Below are 14,319 nucleotides of genomic sequence, written 5' to 3'. Positions count from 1 at the left end.
CTGAATAGAGATGTTGAGGGGAACTGCAGACGTCCCATTTCAGCACATGAACAGGTGTGCTTCATGCCACTGTGCTACTTTTCAAGCAAACTCTTTCATGAGTGGAAAATAATGGATGTTAGTATTAATAATGGCATCCAAACAGGGCAAACTCCAATTTTTAGCCATATGCAAATTACTAGATTGAAAGTGACTTTTCAGTCCAACCAGTACATGTTATCATTTCTCTTGCACATTAACAGATAATTTCATTGGTAATTGCTTGTTTTGATCCAACATCCCTTTAAACCTTTTTTAATGTAACTCTCCTTTCCAATCTTGAACTTTTTTTGACACATATTCTTTTTTGAAGGAGATATTTACTATAGGAGGAGATATTTACCATATAATTTTTTTTGAAGGAGATTTTTATGGTCTTGAAGACAAAATACATTTTATTCTGCGATGCATTTGGTTAAGAATGGTAAATTCCTAAATATTAAGCTTAATACTTTCAATTGTGGATTATTCTAACAAATATATTCCATGGGTGCATTTAATCTTATTTTTGTTTTGAAATGAGTGCATTACTAAATGAGCATTAATGGAATGAACACTAACTCACAACAGGAGCAGGAGGACACTACCTGACCCTTCAAGCCTACCCCATCATTCAATATAATTATGGTTGATCTGCCCCCAGGCCTCAAGTCTTCTTTTCCAATTTCAGGTTGCCATCACTTCCATGATCTTTCAAAAATGTATATGCCTTCTCCAATTCAATTCAATTTATCTTTAATGTCATTGCACAAATACAAGTATGGGTACAACGAAATGCAGTTTAGCGTCAGTCCGTAGTAGTAGTGCAATATAGAAATAAAAATACAGAATAATCAAACAATGTGGACTGAGGAACTGGAGAAATCTATCGGCGGGACTCCGAGTTCAGAAATGTGATAGTGTTGTTGTAGAAGCTGTTCCTCATCCTACTAGTACGAGACCTGAGGCTCCTGTACCGCCTCCCTGATGGGAGGAGGGCAAACAGTCCATGGTTGGGGTGGGAGGGGTCTTTAATGATCTTCCTGGCCCGCCTCAGACACCGTTTTCAGTGTAGGGCATCCATGGCAGGGAGCGGGGCACCGATGATGTACTGCGCGGTTTTCACCACCCGTTGTAGTGCCTTCCTGTCCGCTGCGGTGCAACTGCTGTACCATACCGTGAAGCAGGTGGTCAGGATGCTCTCTATGGTACAGCGGTAAAAGTTGGTCAGGATCTGGGGGGGACAGGTGAGCTTTCTTGAGCCTCCTCAGGAAGTAAAGGCGCTGCTGCACCTTTTTGATCAGCTTGGAGGTGTTGAGGGACCAGGACAGATCCTCCGAGATGTGTACCCCGAGGAATTTGTAGTTGGAGACGCGCTCCACCTCAGTCCCGTTTATATGGATGGGGGTATGTCTGCCCCCTCTGATCTTCCTGAAGTCAACAATAATTTCCTTCATCTTCTTGGAGTTGAGGACGAGGTTATTGTTGGCACACCAGGCTGTCAGGTGCTGGACCTCATCCCTGTAGGCTGACTCATTGTTGTCACTGATCAGTCCTGCAATGACAGGGGTGAGTGCCACTGGGCGGAAATCGTTGAGACTCCCTGTAGCTGATTGTTTGGGCTCTGGCACGATGGTTGATGTCTTGAGGCAAGTGGGGACAACACCCTGGGCCAGTGACAGATTGAAAATGTCAGTGAGGACCAGGGATATTTGTCCAGCACATGCCCTGAGCACCCGCCCGGGGATGCCATCGGGGCCAGCAGCTTTGTGCTCATTCACCTTGCTCAGTGCATCTTGTACAGCAGAGGTGGAGAGACTGAGGGGTTGTTCATTCAGGGGTGGGGCAATTTTGATGGCTGGAGTTTTGTTGTCGAGTATAGAAATGGTTTAGCTCGTCAGGCAGGGTGGCGTTGTCTGGGGGGGGTGTTAACTTTCTGGTAATCGGCAATGGATTTGATTCTTTGCCACATGCGCCTGGGGTCAGAGTTGTTTTGGAAATGCTCCTCAATCCGCCGTTTGTGATTGAGTTTAGCGTTCCTAATTCCCATTTTCAGATTGGCCCTGGATGAGCTGTATCCCTCTTGAAATACCTGGTGATATAAATCCTCTAAAACCCTCTGGGGCAAGAAATTCCTATGCCCCTCAGTTTTAAATGGTCCTCTCTTTACTTTGTAACTGTTTCCTCGCTCAAGACTCTCCCACCAGTGGAACATCTCAACATCCAAATCTTAAATTCACAAATTGGAGGAACAGCACCTTGCTTTTGTTTGGGTATCTTTTGCTTACAACCCAGTGGATTCACACAGAGAGTGGTGAATCTCTGGAACTCTTTGCCACAGAGGGTAGTTGAGGCCAGTTCATTGGCTATATTTAAGAGGGAGTTAGATGTGGCCCTTGTGGCTAAGGGGATCAGGGGGTATGGAGAGAAGGCAGGTAAGGGATACTGAGTTGGATGATCAGCCATGATCATATTGAATGGCGGTGCAGGCTCGAAGGGCCGAATGGCCTACTCCTGCACCTAATTTCTATGTTTCTATGTATGAACTTTGATTTCTCTAATTTTAAGTAACTTCTACTAACCCTCCCCTCCCTCCATTCCTCCACTCTAGTCATTTAACCAGTTCCACAGTTCACAACAATGTATCCCTCTTGTGATCATACCATCCCTAGCCAACAAATGGCCTATCAGGGAACCACCCTGCCTGAGGTCATCTGTTGCCAGCCCTGATTTGTCCTGGTCCCCCCCCTCCCCCCCTAGCCCCCCCCCTCCCCCCCCCCCCAGTCTGCAGGAGGGCCCTCCCCTCACCCCTTTATCTCCCCTCTAAACCAGTGTCTCTCATCTTTGGATTGCCTTCATATATTTGATCATTTGTAGTCCTTTCTTAAATTCTCTCAGTGTCTCTCGTCTGGATTGCCTTCAATATTAGTGTATCCTTTCATAAACAAGGGGAGCAAAATTACAGACGGCATTCTAGGTGCAACTGCACCAAAATCCTCTACAATTTTTATGCTTGAACTCTCCAGCAATAAAGGCCAATTACCCTTTTGTTTTAATAACTAATTACTGCACCTGCATGCTAACATTTTGTGTTCCATGTACAAGAGCATCTCTTTGCATTTTAGTCATTTGCTACTCTCCGTTTAGATAATAATCTGCCTTTTGATTCAATTTTCCAAAGAGCTTGTCATCACAATTTCCCCAGATAAAAACTCAATTTAATAAGTTTTCACCCGCTCACTCAAATTATTCATTTCTTTTCCACTGACTAAATGTCCTCATTAAAGAATATTCAGTTACCTATTTTTGTGTTATCAGCAAGCATGGATAGCTAATATCTATATTGCAAAAAGTCTGATCTTGACCACTTCCTGGTGTTCTGTATATTGATTTTAGTAAAAACACTGCCACTTACGGCTGTTATTTTTGGCCATCTTACTCAGTGTCCCCCTCCGCTGCGCTGCGCAGGACAAGAGGATTTTTCTCAGCAATGAAAAAATAAAAGAGTTATTAGTGTTTAAAAAATGTTGAGATTCTCTCTCCTGAAGGTCACGCCATTCCGGAGGGACTATAAAACCCTGAAGTGTTGAGTGCCTCAGTCAGTCTCTGCAAGATGGGGGAGCGAGAGTTGTGTCTCTCAGTCTGAGCTGTGAATAACACTGAACACATGTCTACTAAACTGTGAGTGGTTTTAGTGACCTGTCAGTGCCCTTAATGTGGTTTGAAAATATAATTTGGAAATGCTAAATCTGTGTTGCCTTTGGTTTGAAAATGCTAAAGCTGTGTTGCCTTTAGTTTGGAAATGCTAAAGCTGTGTTGCCTTTGGTTTGGAAATGCTAAAGCTGTGTTGCCTAATTAAAGTTGCCTTGCCCAAGTAAAGTTGCCTTGTCTTCTATATAATTAAAAGTCTAATCTTGACCACTTCCTGTTGCGCATTATATTGATTTTAGAAAAAACCCTACCACATACGGCTATGAATTTTAGCCATCTTTCTCAGAGTCCCCCTCCGCTCATCAGGTGCTGAGGACTTTGCCCATCAATGAAAAATAAAAGAGTTATTAGTGTTTAAAAAATGTTGAGATTCTCTCTCCTGTGAATCATGCTATGAAGGCCACGCCCCTTCTGGTGGGAGGGGGGAGGGACTATAAAACCCAGAATAGTGGGAGTGGCTCAGTCTCTGCAAGATGGAGGAGGGAGAGGTCACTAGTCGCTGTCTTTACCTTTACGAGTGGCCTTGCACCCTGCTTGAAATTGTATGAAACTGCACTTGAATTTGGTGGCCTTGCACCCTGCTTGAAATGGTATGAAACTGCACTTAAATTTGGTGGCCTTGTACCCTGCTTAAAATGGAATTTCAAGGAATAGCTGTGAGCCAACTGCCAGTCCACCAGCCGTGAGTGAGTGAGCTGCCAGCACAACAGGCTTGAGTGACTGAGCTGCCAGCTCAAGAATCCATTCGGCCCACAATGTCCATACTTGCCCTCTGGAAACCAGTCCTTTCAGCCCACAACACCCATACTAGCATTCCAGAAATCCCCCCCCCCCCCCCCACTGGCCACCAATATTGGAATTGGTGGAGAGGTGGAACATTGCGTTGGGGGACTAGCCCTCCCATGTGATCCTGGGAACCAACGGGTCCCACTTATTCTAGTTAATTCCTAAATCCCAACTCCAGGGATCCAATATTCCCTAAGCTATCCTTTTCCTTTTTATGTATACATAGGAAGTTCTTGCTATTATTTTTAATATTACCCGCCAATATTCCGTTCCGATTCATTTTGGTCCATCAGTATTAATGGCTCACTACTTGTTTATGAAAAAGGTTCTAAATGTTCTGGTCTACCAGTAAATGTTTCCCCTATGAATGCTCTGGAGTTTTTGATCTAATGGTTTGCTTGACCTTTGTTGGTTCATCTTTCTCATGGAATCCTTGTAATAATTAGAATACATTTCTGGTCAGCTCAATGAAATAAATAGCTGTTTAAATATCTACCGCTTTCCTTGAGCACTATTTTCCCCATTTCACTTGAGATAACACTTTCTTGATACTTTTGTATTTGCCCTTGTTTTGTTTTGAACTTTGAACTTGTTTTGATACTTGTTTTGAAACCGTTTTTATCCTCAAACCATATCAGGAATTCTACCCGGCTTGATAACGATTCGCAATAGGATTCTTGACCGCAAAATCTCTTATTCATCTTACTTCTTTATACATTATGAAATCTTATGCAGATTGGTTCTGGGATATGTTACATTAAGAAACAGCCTTAATGCAATCCACAAATTCCTCGACTGAGGTACCATTGTTAGTTTGATTAGTCTAATCAAAATATGCAGATTAAAAACATAATTGCAGGTGCCTTCTGCAAAGCTCTTGATATTTCCGCTTTGGGCCCCATAGACAATTCCCACCTATACCTCCTTTCCCCTGCTATTCATTATTTTTACCCAAAATGATGCATTATTAGAATCTACTGCATCTATATCACCACTGACTCTTGTACTGTATTGAGATTCTCTCTCCTGTGAATGGGGGGGGGGGGGGGGGGGGGGGCACCGTCCTCCGATTAGCAGTACTACCTTAACTCTGTTCTCTAAATGTACTATTAGTATAATAACAAATGTTAATAGAGAAAGATTTAAAAATATTCTGTGGAATTGGGCATTTAGAATCAAACACATTATAGCAAAGGCTGGTTTACCTACAATTATAAAACAAGGAACGTTTAAATTAGAACAGTGATATTCTAATGGTTGAGCAGAAAGCACTTTCTATATTTGTTATTGACCAGACAACAGTCCTGATTGAATAGCAGGAAACACAAAAGCTTCTCACACTACCACAGTATATGTGACAATAATAGACTAAACTAAACATACTTAGAAACCTATAATTGTAAAAAGCAAATTTAATAGCAAATGGAATGTAATCAGGGACCGGCAAGTTCCAAAGCTTGTTCTTCCAAACAAAAACTCAAAGTAGTGATATTGTAATTTATAATTTAACTTTGCTTAAACCATTAGAAAGCACTAGTGAGTTTCTATTATCTACTCAATTAAAAAAAAAAAACTAGTCTGTTTCCATTATTGGGTGTCAAAATTATCAGGAGCCCCAGTAACAGCTTCCCCACACCAGGTTTCACCAGGATCATTTGGACTGCTGCACATTTTCTCTGGTTTATGTTTGGAATTGCTTCACGTCATAAAATTGACTCCATACCATGTCTCCAATACTCTTGAGGATGGTCAACCCAAAAGAGATCTTGTCCATCTCCCTGGCTGCACCATTATCACAAATTGATCACTTAGCGCACAATCAATTCAGAGCCCTCCTGGGGAGACCTCACATATGACAGCTACAATGAAAGAATGGAGCCACATTAACGCTCAATGAAATCTGCAACAGAAGAAATCTGCAACCAGTCTCTGGAGAACTAATATATTTTAATTTTTTTTTTTTTGTTTTCATCCTCTCGACAGCTGCCCAATCCTCATCTTGATAAACCCATCTCTTGCATCTCATTTGGAGGTCGAATGCAGCCCTCCTGTTGCTAGTCTAGAGTTTCAGAAACATGAATGGTTTGAATGTCTGCATTTAATTTTGATGTCATTGATGTAGGATGAGGAGTTCAAAGAGCTGCTCACTCATTCTCAGCGCAGTCCCTCAGAACTATGTCAAAGATGAAACAGATCTTCATCAAAACTCCCAGAAAGTGATAGGAATCATCAGTTTGGTTTTCTTTGGAGATTCCTGTATATATATTTTCAGCCATCTCCAGCAAGAATATCACACAGGGGCACAAAGCACTTTATCTTGCCAATTCACCAACTCATCGAGCTAGCAAGTGAAGCACGACACGTTCTGAGAAACTGATTCATATCTACAAGCACAGCAATTCCTCAGGAAATTCTTGGATAAAGCAGTGTATTCAAAATAAGAAAAATATATTTGTTCCAAAAAATCTTCCCAATCACGTAGAGAATTTACAGAGGAGTGAATATTCCACTATTTCTAGTTTCCTCTTTGTTTCTCTTTGATCCTTCTTGGCTAAACAAGTGTAGATTTAGTTCATAACTCATGAACTAATAGGCCAGGATGAAAGGTTTAAAATAGATTGATCTCCAAAGAGTTGTTGTACATTGCAGAAACGGGTGCTTCAGCCCACTACATCTAATGCATAGTCATACAGCATGGAAACAGGCCTACCGAGTTCACGCCGACCATTGATCACCTTTAGATTTGTTTTTGTTTAGTTTAGACATACAGCGTGGAAACAGACACTTTGGCCCATCAAATCCACACTGACCCCGCTCACAAACTCTATCCTAGGGGGACAGACTAGGGACAATTTACAAATACCAAGCCAACCTACACACTTGTATGTCTTTGGAGTGTGGGAAGAAACTGGAGAATTCCCACGTAGTTCACAGGGAGAACATACAAACTCCATACAGACAAGCACCCGCAGTCAGGATCAAACCTGGGTCTCTGATGCGGTGAGACGGCAAATGTACTACTGCACCATCTTGCTTCCTGTTAACCTGTTCACACTAGTTTTACATTATTACTCTTTCTCATCCACTCCCTGCACAATTTACAGCACCCAATTAACCCACTTGCATGCATGTCTTTGAGATGTGAGAGGGAACTGCAGCACCCAGAGGGAACCCATGCAGTCACAGGTACAACATGCAAACTGAACAGGCAACATCAGAGGTCAGGGTTGAATCTATTAGCTGCACCACTGTGGCACTTTTATGCCAACATTAGGCCTATATTCTTCTATAGCCTTGCTTATTCAAGTGTCTGTTTAAATGCACTTATACAGAGTGATTACATCCAATTCTACAACCCCCTCTACATTCAGATATCAACCACTGGGTAAAAAATACCTTCAGCACAAATAACAGCCCGTGTCTGTGTAAAGAAACCTTTAACACAAAATTAACAAAACCGGTCAACATTTGTGTTAAGTTTATCCATTCTTAGCCTCTGCTACTCTTGATGTTTAAGATGTTGAAGAATAATGTTTGTGATGAAGATGATGAGAAGCATCTGTTGGACATAAATTTCTCATTTATTATCTGTGACAATGATAGATTGTGGATGGTGCTCAGGAGTTGCATTGTGCTGAGAAAATGGCAACACAAATGTTCATGGAGAAAGATCCTTTCCTGTGTTTTTTTTCTATTGCTACTTGCAGATTTTACTTCCCTATTCCCATCCCAGTCACTTACAGCAGGGAAATAATCAATCTGTTCCAGCTGAGGTGAAAAATATATACATTGGAGGTTGGGAGAAGAGCTAGCAAGGGATAGGTGGATACAAGCAAGACGGGGTTGCTTGGCAGCTTACGGCTATATGGGGAAGAGAACAGCGAGATAGCAACAGAGGCTGGGAGGTGATAAGAGGAGAGTAAAAGGCCACAGACTGTGTAAGGCAATAGGAAAGGAAGGTGAAGAATAAAACTGACAAAGGTGGTCCATGTTGTACCATCAAGTTCCTCAAGACTGATCAAAAACAGTTCCACACGAGCAATACTCCATTTAATGTAAATAGCATTTTTTCTCATTAGCATTTCATTCACCAACTAGTCTAGTGTCCCTTTATATATATGTTATATATATATGTTATGTTATTGGCTTTAACTGTCCCTTTAAAACCATGTATTTCACGTACTTCATACACTTTAGATGAAAATAATTTTCTCAAATTCCCTCCAGGATTTAACATAACTATGATATTATTGGTCTCTCATTTTGGCCTTCCTTTGCAATGAAAACAGGTTATACATGTCTAATTTTACCTTTTTTTTACCCAATCCTCATCAACAACATCTTATGTCTATAAATCACTGTTAATGGGATGAAACCTCAACCAAGGCTACTCACTCAACATTCTATTCTCCAGAGAAAAGCTCCTGAAAGGTGCAATCTTGGTTTCGATTTCTTGACACTATCATTTCTTCTTTCTTTCTTACAATATATACACATCAGGAATTAGGTTTGTTATCCAGATTTAAGGTAACTTAGATTCTATATAACTTATGCATGTCTTCTTTTACACAAGCACAAAGCTTTTTCACAAGCACAAAACTGGGTTTGCATTTGTAAAGCTTTATTAAACAGTTTCACTGATTTGAACAAACTATTTTTTAAACTTTCACCAGGTAGATATTGTTGACATGGCAGGTATTTATTTTCCATTCCTAGTTCCCCATTAAAAAGTGATTAAGAGGGTAATTAATTATCAACCAAATTGTTCTGGTCCAAGACACTGGTAAATTTGTAGAAGATATAAGTAAGGCCATATTTGGAGTATTGTGTTCCATTTTGGTCACCCTGTTATAGGTAGGATGTGGTTAAACTTGAAAGAGTGCAGCGAAGATTTACACGTAGGCTGCCAGGAATTGAGGGCCTGAGCTAAACTCTCATGCATTGAGCGTGAGACTCACGCATTTCGCGAAATTCTCATGCTCTCACGCTGATCACAGAATTTCTCATGCTCAAAATATTCAATAAATAAACAAAGTCACGGACAATTCAATTCGCCCAAGGCTTCCAGATCTCCTCCACACTCACCAATGAGACTAGCTTTCTGTTGGTGGGTTTCCGTAAAGAACGAGCAATTTGATTGTCTTAAGCCCTTCGCACACTATTTAAAATGGCAAGGTAGACAAAAGTGCTGGAGAAACTCAGCGGGTGCAGCAGCATCTATGGAGCGAAGGAAATAGGCAACGTTTTGGGCCAAAACCCTTCTTCAGCCATGTAACTGCAGTACTAATGATTCCATTTGACATTCATGGAACCAAAATCTGCCAGTGATGGAAATTCAAAATAAAGCAAAAATTGTTTTGGAGGTGAATAAAAAGCATGAGGGGAATATATAAGGTGAATGCAAGTCTTTTTCCCAGGATATGTGATTCCAGAACTAGAGGGCATTGGTTTAAAGCAGGTGTGTCAAACTATCTGCTCACAAAGGGGTCCAATTCGGCTCACCAGATGATTTGGGGGGGGAAAAGGTATACATTCCCGTGCAGATGGTGTGATAGGTGAGACACGGCGGTGGTCCCAGCACCGGCCACTGAGGCACTGCTCACACTTCCCACCCTCACCTCCGGTGGCCACTCTATCCACACCACATGGAGTTTTAACCCTGGCCCGGAGCCAGGAGCGGACTGGGTGAGTGGGGGCGTTGGTGCCAGCGAGCCAGCGGAGGCAGCCAGCCCCGGCCGCGAGCACGGTCAGCCTGTCCGCGAGCACAGGCAATCCCCAGCCGTGAAGCGAGCAAGCAAGCCAGCAAAGCAGCAACAACCAGCCCGGGAAGCCAGCAAAAGCCAGCTGAGAAACCAGCAAAGCCAGTCCGTATGGACAGCCCGAGAGGTCGCTGAGGCTCCGGAGTCTCGGATTGTATGAATCTAATGTATTGGTCACTGTTATCAATGATTTAAGTAAATATGTGTGCTTAGCAGGTATATGGCTTAAAATGTTCTAGTTGGGCTATTAACATGAAATGTGGGTTAATAGTATAAATCTATTATTATAAGATTAAGTAATAAACAGTGATATTTTCTAAAGCTAATTAATACAGAACTGTGTTTTCTTATCCTGGAGAAGTCAGTGTTTTGTCTGTACAGGAGATCTGTGATTTCTTATTTTGGGGTAATCAGTGTTTTGTCTGTACAGGGGTACCTGAATAGTGCACCTGAATAGCAACATGTAGCAGGGCTATTCAAAGGGTAGGAAAGTTGCCCCAGTTAGATTCTGGATGCAATTTTGAGAAAAATGGACTGATGTCTTGGAGGCTTCGTTCATTTCCAATGATATTACTGCAAAGGGAAGAAGAGAGCATGGCTCATATTAGGCTTAGGATGAGAGGAGTATCACACCGTACGTACGTTACTGCGGCCAGCAAAGCCCACGGATAAAACGTACGAGGAGTGTAAGGAGGCATTAATGGCTCATTTCTCACTAAAACCTCCAAGGGCATCCAGGGACAAGGAGCCTGAACTAAAGAGGGCAGGGAGTCCCTCAAAGGACAAAGGTCAAGTGCAAAAGGACAAAGGTCAAGTGCAAAAGGACAAAGGTCAAGTGCAAAAGGACAAAAGTCACGTGCAAAAGGACAAAGGTCAAGTGCAAAAAGGACAAATGTCAAGTGCAAAGCGACAAAGGTCAAGTGCAAAAGGACAAAGGTCAAGTGCAAAAGGATAGGTCAAATGCAACGGGAAATTGCCATCCAAGGGGCAACCCTAGCTATTTAAACTGCATTCAGGTATATGAAGGTACGGAGAGAGATCCAGAACAAACAGAAGGCACCAATGGTAATACAAGCAGCATTTAGAATGCACAGAGCATACCGCCAATACAATGCAATGAGATTGGCAGCTATAATAGTACAAGCCCAGTATAGGGCACACCTTCAAATGGAAAGTGATCGCAAAACGTACATGAAGGTACGCAGCAGTGTTGTACTGCTTCAGGCTGCCTACCGTGGAATGCTTGTTCGAAAGCAATTGCGGGGCATGCACAAATCTGCCAAGGTCATACAGACTTATTATCAGATGCATAAACAGCATTAGTATTTCAAGAAACTGCGCTGGTCTGCAATTGTGGTACATTAACGATACAGAACTTGCCAGATAAGAGATTTCCAAATGAGACATTATAATAGTTTGAGTAAAGCAGTGGTAAAGCGGGATCAAAGTCAGAGGATTGTTTGAGAAAATCAAGGCAGCAAACCATATTATGTCATTCATAAGGATGTGCATTACAAAAAAAGCATTTCTTGATGAAAAAGGCGGCTGTAGTCACTCTGCAAGTGATTACCGATTAAGAGTGCGCTACAGAGCTGTACATCAAGCAGTCATTTTGATCCAGAGATGGTACAAAGCATGCAAAATGGGGCATTCCCAGTGCAATATCAGTCAATGAGGGAAGCAACTATTACCATTCAGGCTGCCTACAAGGGTATGGTGGTTAGGCAGCGGGTTAAGCAAAAGAGAGCTACTGTAAAAGTGCAGTCAGTACTCAGTGGGAGTTGGTATCGGAAAGACTTATGAAGACAAATAGAGGCACAACAGAAAAGGCTTAAACGATACAAAAGGCTTAAACGACATAGGAAAGACTTCCTCAAACTGAAATATACAACAATTTGTAGTGCAGTCTCACTACCTTGTTTATGAAGCAAGAAAACTAAACAGAGCACAAATCAAAGCCAGTGTTGTATTGCAAAGACAATATAGATCTTAGTTCTTGATGAAGAACCAGAAAGGTGACATAAGAAGACAAATAGATGAACAACAGAAAAGGCTTGAACGATTCAAAGAAAGGTTAAATAAATGTGTGACAATGAGTAGGAAGCTCTTAATAGAAAAGCCTAAAGAAGAGAGGCTTGTCGGTCAAGACAAAAGTATGCAGGACCGATTGCAATTAGGACACTTCAGTATAGTCCAGCATGGAGCTTCCTTCACTGAGCAATGGACAAATGTTTATGCATTGCAGAATCTCATGAAACAACAAGAGCACACACCGTACAGGTGAAATTGACTTAAAAGGGGAGGATTGCGGTGTATGTAATAGAAATGGTGTAGCCTGCCTCCAAGTTAAAGGGGGAGGAGTGCTAAGTATGTGATAATTAGCATATGTAATTAGTATATGTGAAGTCTTGCGATGTGTTGTGCAAGTACGCATGTGCGGGGGGGACTCAAGGTGGCGTCCTGGAATAAAGAAGCTCGTTAGATTACTCCCGTGTCCGAGCCTTATTAAAGTCTGTTCCAAGCATCCAAATACACAACAAATATATTGGACAATTGTAACATAACATCCCAACTTCTATACTTAATACCCAGTCTGATGAAGTCCAATGTACCAAATGTTTTCTAAATTACCCTATCTACATGTGACTCTACTTTCAGGGAACTAGATACCTGCACTCCTAGATCCTTCTGCTCTACAACACTCCAGATTCACTGTGTATGTCCTGCCCTGGTTTGACTTGCCAAAATGCAACACCTCACACATCTACATTAAACTCCATTAACTAATCTTCAGCCCACTTGCATAGATGATCATGAGCCTGTGGTCATTTCTGATAATCACATTTGCCATCTACCATACCACCCACTTTAGTGTCATCTGCAAACTTACTAATCATGCCTTCTGCACTGTCATTAAATCGTTGACATAAACTACAAACAACGATGGGCCCAGCAGCGACAGCCGAGGCACACCACTAGTCATAGGCTGCCAGTCCAATAAACAAACCTTCCTCCATCACCCTGCATTTCCTTTCCACAAATCCAATTCTTATCTAGTCAGCCAACTCTCCTTGGATCCCATGCGATCTAACCTTCCAGAGCAGCCTACGCTACAGACTTCAGTAAAAATCTTAGCACACAGATTTAGTACGAGAATGCTGGAACAGATTACACCGACACAGTACACAAGAGTCATCACATTTATTTTGCTATTTTGTATGATTCAAGTAACAGTTTAGTTTAGTTTAGTTTAGAGATGCAGTGCGGAAACATGCCCTTCGGCCCATCGAGTTCACACTGCCCAGCGATCCCCGCACATTAACACTGTCCTACACACACACACCAAGGACAATTTACAATTTTATCAAGCCAATTAACTTACAAACCTGTACGTCTTTGGAGTGTGGGAGGAAACCAAAGATATCGGAGAAAACCCTTTGGTCACGGGGAGAATGTACTAACTCTGTACAGACAGCACCCATTGACTCATAGTTGCTGCCCTACAGTGCTTACAATGCCAGAGACCTGGATAGTTGCTGTAGGGCAGCAACTCTACCACTGCGCCACCGCGCCAAGTGGTTAAAAATGTAGAATCTTGGTCATAACTGTCCGTTATCCTGGAGGCTTTTCTGGGTTAGAGTTGCAAGGGTGAAAACTAATATATTGTACTCGTTCACTGCCTCAGCCTTCAGCCTTGCCCTGTCTCCATTTTTTTTTAATCAGTCGAACCTTGACTCCAACAGCCTTCTTCCTAGTTAGTTACTTATCAAATATTTTTGGATTCCATTTTTCTAAAATTACCACCAGTCTCTCTTTCCTACTCTTTGTTTTTCTTTTCTTATTTCCTTTTTTATTTCCCCTCTGATATATGCCTTTGGGCAGCCCAGTCTCACTTCTGTTAACAAACTGCCATCTGTCATGTGTATTTTGTGGAACGAGGAATGCGGAAACGTTTGTTCACTTTGAAAAATAAGTAATTGAAATCTACAATAAATGCAAGTTTTGTTCAAAAAAGATGGCAAAATGTTATTAGCTTGATTTGGAA

General features: G+C 41.8%; 1 protein-coding gene across 2 annotated transcripts in view; it reads right to left on the bottom strand.

The window, feature by feature from the left end:
- parp8 (poly (ADP-ribose) polymerase family, member 8) overlaps window positions 1-14,319 on the bottom strand; it is a 404,781-nt gene that overhangs the window by 262,846 nt on the left and 127,616 nt on the right. The window lies entirely within an intron of this gene.

This window comes from Leucoraja erinacea, chromosome 1, assembly GCF_028641065.1.
Source record: "Leucoraja erinacea ecotype New England chromosome 1, Leri_hhj_1, whole genome shotgun sequence".
NCBI lineage: Eukaryota > Metazoa > Chordata > Chondrichthyes > Rajiformes > Rajidae > Leucoraja > Leucoraja erinaceus.
The sequence above is the reverse complement of the archived record's forward strand: the minus strand, read 5'-3'. Positions and strand labels throughout refer to the sequence as shown.